This window comes from Castor canadensis, chromosome 18 (assembly GCF_047511655.1).
Source record: "Castor canadensis chromosome 18, mCasCan1.hap1v2, whole genome shotgun sequence".
Taxonomy (NCBI): Eukaryota; Metazoa; Chordata; class Mammalia; order Rodentia; family Castoridae; genus Castor; species Castor canadensis.
Window position 1 is genome coordinate 6,035,880 of NC_133403.1, and position 8,720 is coordinate 6,044,599.

Consider the following 8,720-nt stretch of genomic DNA (forward strand, 5'->3'; position numbering starts at 1 on the left):
GCTCATGACAGGTCAACCTACATCCTGAGAGTTCAGTGGACACATTCTATGTCAGACTCACAGAGTGTCAACCCAAGACACTGGCAGGAGCCCTAGTACAGCGAGGGCCAAACTTCAAAATGCACTGGAGATTCCTGGTCCCAGGTGTCATCCTGGGCACCTTCCACATTTCTAGGAGGCACTGGAAGATAACCTCATGAGCCTTTGCTCAGGAAGGAAGTTCAGTGTATAAAACTGGTGCTCCAGAGCCTGTGTTCTTCACCAGTATGTTTGCCTGTGCTTCCTGGTCATCTCAGGGCACCATCCCTCACTGTCCAGCACTGCTCACTGGCTGACCCCTCTGTGCTGTGCACTTTCTGAGATTCATGTGCTCTCTTCCCTGGTTTCTCTTCTCACCTACAGTCAGGTTTGCCCTCAGACTATAACTTCAGTGCTCAGAAAAGTGTAGTTTGGGGAGGGAGAACTCAGGCTTCAGCCTTGGATGCATCACTCACAACTTCCTTTAGGAGCCTCTGTAGACTGACCTAGAATCTAACCTGCCTCAGCTCACAGCTCTGACCATGGGGTTGCCCTTATTTTAGTGACAGGATCCTCCTGGTTACATGGGTTCTTAAACGCCCACCCTCCAGTTCTCACTGAAATTAAACTAGAAATTGTGAAATATTCACAAAGGATGGTTGTGTTTTAGCAAAGAAAATGTGAGAGCTGAAATGATTTTGTAAAGTCCTAAATGCACAGGACAGAATTCTTCCAAAATGACCATGGTAGAACAAAATTTCACCTAATGGAACCAGAGAGGAAAAAAGGAGGGAGAGAAGCTGTCTATGGTCCACTGCCTGCGGAGTCTGGGGTCATGAGGGCTCTCTCAGATGGCCCAGTGTTGCCTATGGTCAGGCTCCTGGAAGGTCAGAAGCTAGCTGAGCTGGGCCCAGGGCTCATTATAGCACAAGAGATTTGTGACAGAGGTCATGGGATCCATACTTGGAAGGTGACAGTGTCCAAAGCTGGTTTTCTCCCCAAGGGAGCAACTGAAGGAAGTTGGATTCTACATCTCCATTTCAGGCTCATGTTCTACCCTTACAGTTGGGAAGAATGTAAACCATTAAGTTTCGATGTGGAGCCCAAGGGGAAGAGTGACTTTTTATAATCAAGCAGTTACTGCTGCTAGGTACCTGCGAGTGAATAAGAGGGACATGGGGGAACCCAGCTATGCTGTGGAACCCAGCATACAGAATTCTCTGGCATCTCCACCATGGCCTTGACCCCTCCCCCCTCCCCATTTTCTCCATCTCCACAGGTGACCTTCTGTCTCCCAGTTCATCCACTAGAGGATCCTGATTTAAGCCTGCCACAACCCAGAGCTCCTGGAGGCTACTGAGTGCAGGGCTGTCTCTTCATCATGTGGAATCCCAGGAGAGCATATGGTGCAGAACACATTGGTTCTGAAAAAACATTGGTTGTGGATGGTCTCTCTGTGACTTTGGTTTTGTGGGTAATATGCCCCATATTGTCTCTAAATCTGCACTTGGAACTAGCAAGAGGCAGTTCCTCATCTCTGGTTCCCTAAGTATGAGGACCTGGGGCCATTTCCATGATTACTCTCCAAGGCAGGGAAAGTAGGGCAAATGCTGTGAGTGAGCACTGAATCCTCCTCCAAAAGTACTCATTCATATTTTCCTGCATGAAATAAGACACTAAGCTTAGAGATGACAATCTCAAGGGACACTGAGAAGCAGAACATCTTCCTTGAAGACATCATGTCAAGGATAAATGACTCCCAGCCTAAGCAGCAGATTCTGAATCCCCAACTCAACCAAAGGTGCCCCTGATTTTCCAGCAACAAGTGTGGAGCAGTCACTAGTGGGCGGCAGCAACCACCTGACAAGGCCAAGTAGGGATGGATTGGACAAGGGCAGCAGAAGAGTCAATTATGGAGTAGGGTTAGTGTCCAAGATGTGATGACCAAAAGAAAAGCTAGCATTTTACATTATCCTTGATATTAAAGTAGAAAAATCTCTGAATTTCTCATGTCAGCTACATTTGTAGAATTTCTCTCACAATCTTGCAGACCTACAGGATATTCATTTACCATAGGTCACCGTTGATGCTGAATGACTGTCAGATGGTGTTTGATCATAGGGTGTGAATCCTTCCCCAAGCAAACTGGAAGCATGAAGCAGAGCACGTATGGTTTACATAAAAGCTCACAGTAAGGATACAATTTTATAGCACAATTGGGGATCTTGAAAATTTTCATGGAAATTTTATTCACACCAATCATTCCATTGTTTGTGATCCAGGATGACATTCTATGATTTCTGCATGGCCTTACCAGCAATGCAATTAGACCATGGAAGTTTGTGTTTGACATGTTACCAATATCTCAGACTGAGGCCCAGCCTGTGACTGAGCTCTTCTTCGCTGAGGTGTCTCAGTAGGTTCCCCCTTCCCTCTCTGTGTCTCCATTTTTTAGCACTGTTCAGTTCACTACAAAGCTCATGCAGGAGACCATGAGTTCAGAGAGATTTGCATAAAACGCAGCTCCCTCCTGCAAGGATATAGAGAGGCCTGTGAGGAAGCCAACCAGCTTGTGCCTCAGGAAGCACCATGAGGACCCCTGCCACTATGGCCTGGACTTCTCTTCTCTTCAACCTCCTCCTGCACTGCACAGGTCTTTCCCCATACTTCACCAAGACAGCAACCCAGTTTAGGGATATCAAATTGTTTAGGGATATCAAATTATCCAGGACATGACACTGAGCTCAACAAGGCCCTTGGGTGAACAGGATGCTCAGAACCTCCTGAAGGATGGGGGCTGTGGGACCATGGAATGCCTGTACCTCATATAGTTTAGTTGGGGGATAGTCACTTATTAGAAAGTTACCTAACATTCAATCCCTCCTTTTCTCTCCTTGCAGGCTCTGTAGGCTCTTATGTGCTGACTCAGCCATCCTCAGCGTCAGTGACACTGGGACAGATGGCCAGGATCACCTGTGGTGGAAACAGCTTTGGAAACAAATATGTGTACTGGTACCAACAGAAGACAAGCCAGGCCCCTGTGCTGGTCATTTATGAAGATAGTAAACAGCTCTCAGGGATCCCTGATAGATTCTCTGGCTCCAACTCAGGAAACACAGCCACACTGACCATCAGCAGGGCTCAGGCTGAGGATGAAACTGATTATTACTGCCAAGTGTGGGACAGCAACAGTGATGCTCACAGTGACACAGACACAAGGGGAAGTGAAACAAAAACCTGCCACCAGCCTGGTTCCCTCCCTGCCATGTTCATATTGACAAAGCCCTGCCTGCCACATGGTGTAGAAAGTTCTCATCCTGTATCTGCCCTCATTTTTTTGAGAGATGGTGAGGGTGGGCAGACAGTTCCTGGACTTTCAGAGGCTGAAGTAATTGCACTGTAACCCAAGTAGTTCATGTTTATTCACTTCAGCTCCATATCCTAGAAATCACAGATTCCCTGTTTATCACACAACTCTGGGTATGAATCAGAATTCCATTGAGACAGAAACTCACTTAAAATACAGAACAAGAATGTAAGTGGATGTTTATAGGTTTGGAGGATATACCCTTGTGGATTTAGGCAGGATCATTCGGAAAAAGCAGGTTGGAAAGGATCACATTAGTGTTATATTGGTGTAGGAATGAGAGTCACAAAAAGACAAGTGTCTCAAAGTGGTTTGGATTAATAGATTCTGTTTAAACCTTACTTCATTCTCCAGGTGAGAATTAGGGTCTTAGGGTTAATGAACTTTACCTGTATAATTGGTTTCAGGAGCATCCCGCAGCAAAAAGAGACTTAGTTACTATTCACACCCTCATCCATTTGGGAAGGGGTGCCCTGGTTCTAGTAGTGAAGCTGACACATGTGGCCTTAGCCTTAAGCACAAATAACATCATAGGATGACAGTGACCATGAGAGAGGGAATTGCATGTGACATTTTCAGAGGGAAACAGACCTGTATGTTTTCTGTTGTCATGCTGAGAGATGCTGTGTCAGATAGCCCAATTTCAGAATTGGGTAGAAATGACCAACAGGGTCCTTTATGGGAGGGATGGGGCTGATTGAAGACGTTGGAAGTGGGCCTCTTCAGGTACATGCCTGCCAGGCTGAGTCAGTGTCTGGGAGGAAAGAAAACCAGACCCCTTTTGTCTCCGCTCCTTCCTAGCACCATCCCTAGTCTCCTCCCTCCCTATGTAGGCCCCTTCTGTCCATCACACTCACTGCCTCCTTATCTCTGTGGTTTCCCTTCCTTTATCTCCTGCTTCAAGGATTCCCCTCTGCACACCCAGAACACATCCCCTGCTCCATGCCAGGCCCTGAAGAGGAGGCCAGGCCTAGAGTCACAGCCATTAGCTTTGCTCCACACACTGTATGCTGGTAGTCATGTGGACAGCACAGCATACACTCCCAAAGGACTTCGCCTCATTCATAGCTACGCCTAGGAGATGCCAGGTATAGTCAAGCCTCAGATAAAAACATTGAAGGTCACTTTGGGCATCGCCATGTGACTACACCTGACTCTGTGCCCACACCTCTTACATAGATTATGCTCCTTTGTAACACAGTTGGTAATGACAGCAGTGTCCTCATTACTCTATGGAATGTGACAATTGAGGATTTAATTGAAATCTCATCAATAAATTTGAATATGGACAAATGAGTATTACTCATTTATTTATCTTTTGAGTTCTTCATTATATGGTTGTAAAAGTATATAATGATTCACCAATTTATAACGTAAACAGAATTTAAAGTAATTGTGAAATTTGTGCTTGAAGTGCTCCTTATTCTTCATGCAAAACATTGATACTCCCATGCATGGCAGTGGTCATAATAAAATTGTGCCTTCTACAGGATTGGTGAGGTTTGAAAACAGGCCTTGGCAGGCTGATCTGGGAACATGGACAAAGGCACTATTTCTCTACAGCTCTGTTATTCCAGAGTCTGGATTTTGTGATACTTTGGTAGAGGAAGAGGCCATGCCCATGCGTGTGTTCAGGATGCAGAGCCCTGGGAATGTCCTCCATGGCTACCACACATCTCCTGGTCCCCTCTTGTGCTCCTTTCTTCACTCTCTGCACAGGTGAGTTGTTTAGTCCCTGTCCTCAGCTTTGCCTCCACTGAATGCTATGGGTGGCCTTGACCCAGAGCTCATCTCAGCAGGTGCTGCTGGAGTGCTAAGATTGAGCCTTATAATCTCCTGACCCTGCAGGAACTGACTTCTTATAAGACTTAGTTTCTCTCAGTAGAGTTAACCAGAGAGATGTGTCATTTACCTGCTCAGGGGAAAAAATCCAGCAGCAGTACATAGAGAAAGAGCCAGAGCCAGGCTGGCAGTGCCACCAAAAATCCCTTTCCTTTCCCTAGAGATGTTCCATCTCTAACCTGGGGCTCATGGACACCATTTCCTGCAGGCAAATCTGGGCTCCTGGGAATGGCATGACCATAATAGGGGATGTTGAGTGCTGTGTAGAACATAAATCTGGACCAAAATTTGGCAGTCAGCGTCCTCTCTCCACCCTTGTCATATCCTGCCCAAGCATGCTCAGGAACTTAGGTCATGATACCAGGTCTAATTGTGGAGTTCAAACAGCTTTTGTCTGTTTTCCTGGTAACTGATGCCTCACATCATTTGTCATTTGCTGGTAAATGGAAGGAACTGGAGGACATCATTTTAAATGAAGTTAGTCAGGTTCAGAAAGCCAAAGCTGCATGTCTTCTCTCATATGTGGAGTATAGACTTAATGCAAATACAAGCAATATTAGGAAAAACTTTTCACAGTAGTAGAGGGTACATACTAGAGAGGCGTAGGGTAAAAGAAGGAAACTAAGTAGGTAAATATGGTTGATGGACTTCCTATACAAGAATGAATATAGAATTTTTAAACCTCGAGGTAGAAATGAAGGGGACTGAGGTAGAAATGAGAAAATGAGAGATGAAGCAATTCTGGTTATAATACATCTATATGGAAACGTCAAAAGGAAACTCCCTGTGTAGCTATCATCAACAAACAAAAATGTCATTTTTTTTAAACAAAATTATAGAACAGGAGGGAGGAAAAGATCCTGTCTGGGGGGTTGGTACCAGTCGGGAAAGGAAGTTGGAAGGTGAATATATTGCAAACAAGTGTCCACATGCATGTAAATGGAAAAATGGTTCCCTTGAAATTATTCCAAAACTGGGGTTATGGGAGATAAAGGAGAGCAATGGGGGGGTAAATTCAACTATGATGTATTTGATATACTGTAAGAACTTTGGTAAATGTCACAATGTACCCCCAGCACAACATTAATAAAAATTATATAAGTGAATAAAGATAGTGTTAACATAAAAGGTGATGACTGAAGTGATTTAAATGCCATCTGAGCTTCAGTGACACAAACATCAGGTGTCACCTCTGACATCACAGCAGCCATTACTCTGGTGGACAGTGCAGAAGACTGGGTTTCTGAACATTTGAGGAGACTAAAACCTAAACCACACCACATACATTCTGAAATCTGTGGTTCTTGTAAAAGAGTTATGATTTTTCCAGCACTCTCAATTCTTTTAATACAAACACACTTAACAGTCTATTTACTTGGGAGTCTTCTGATTTTTACTTACTCTGTATTCTATTTTATAAAGTTTCTAGTTTTAGACTTTAAACAACAAGTACTTTTGACATAAGGGCCAGCTATTTGTCCCCTTGTCCTGTACTAATTTATCACTGGCCAAGAAACCCTAATTGAATCAAAATTAAAAACGTTCAAATGTAAAATTTAGTAGAGGTACTTAAACTACTTTTGCTGAAAGGCACTGACTCCTTACTTAGGCCTTAAAATTAGCCAAAACCAACAACAAAAAAAGCATTGCAGCGCTCCATTTTGCATCTGTCTTTGTTCTGAGTCTTTCCATTTGCAGTCACCTTGCAGCCGCCTGGGAATCAAGAAAGGACAAAAATAATCAGTAACATCTTCATGACAAGGGACTGAAACTAGACCCAACATAGACCCTCTTCAGGGTGGACTACCCTCCATGACAATAACTCCAAAGCATCTCCCAAGAAAAGAGCTAAAATAATGGTCAACCAGTACACACCTGATGTTCTGTGATTGGGCCTGTTTAACTATGCATAACTTTGTTCCCTGCCCCAAGTTAATTTGTCAATTTAATCCTGAAGCCAATTTCTATACCCCAAGATCCCATAACATTCCTTTTCATGCTGGAATCATCAATACACTTAATTGTATTTAACTACATTTATCTCCCAAAGCCTACATTCCTTTAAACAGGTCAACACTCAGAACCATGTTGACCACATACTCATGCTGCTTTTATGTTAACCAGTCCAGGATAGTTAGTGATGATGTTAAGAGACTTTGAGAACATGGAGCCAATCTCTGACAACACACAATGGAAAGTTCAAAGCAGTGATCTTCCTGGGCTAATTGGATGCCATGGGACCGCCCTTTGCTGGGCCTACTTATATTTGTCCTCTTTGTGACCTTGTCTCTTTCAAACATGTTTTCACTTTGTTTCCCAGAGGTTCAAGGTTTTCATCCAGGACATAACCGAAAAACAGATAAACTCAGCCCTGTTTCAGCAACAAACCCCCTAAAGCCATCTAAAGCAAGAAGACCCTGTCACTATCCCTCCCTTTTGGGATTTCAATGCCCCTCCTCAGTAGGAAGTAGCTAGACAAAATTTCATTGTTCCTCTTCCAGATATAGTGTAATGCTCACCACTAACTCTCCATGTGGTGCCACAGGGAGGAATGCTTTGTGTAATCAAATAGTCACTGCTTCTGGGTACCTGCGAGGGAAAAGAGGGATGTGATGGATTACAGATGTGCTGCAGAACTCAGCATACAGAGTTTCTCCACCATGGCCTGGACCCTTCTTTTTCTCCCCATCTTCCCTCTCTTCACAAGTGACCTTCTTGTCCATGACTCTATGTTCATCCCCAATAGGAGCCTGATTTAATTCATCCCCAATCCCATGCTCTACCCATGCAGTCTCTGTGGGCCCTGAGAATTTCACTTTCATTTTTAGGTCCCCTCCTATCATCTCTCTTTCAGCTTGCATGGCCTCATATGTACTTAGCTTCCCTCTATGTATGACATAGCTTCTCTCAGTTTCAATGCCCAGGTCAGATGCCCAAGATCACCTGCTCTGGAGGTAAACTCTTATATGAATATATTCAAAGGTACTAGCATGAGCCAGGTATGCCTCCTGTGCCCCTGTGCTGGTCACTTCTGAAGATAAGGAATGACCCTGAGGTGTTCTTGACTGAATCTCTTGCTACAGGTCTGGGAACACGACCTCCCTAAGACTCAGTGGTGCCCAGGCTGGAAATGAGGGTGATTATTTCTGACCAAGGTGGAAAAACATTGGTAGAGCTCACAGATAGATAGAGACATGATAGATGGGGATGGAGGGGAAGTGAAACACAAACCAGTTCACTGTCTGTGCAGTACTCTTCCTCAAGACCAGTTGGACTTGAGACAAGGCCATAAGTAGGTTTGTCACTTATGAGAACTCAGGTGGCCCATTCCTCCTAGCCACCAGTCTGGTTTTGCAGAGTGTGAATCAGAGTAGATATAAAAACAAGTAGTATTACTACATTTCAAGTTCTCAAGAGATAGAGAAATGATGTAATATCATGAATGATCAAAAGCAGGCCAAATCAAATGTGTAGAATGAATAATACAGTATCT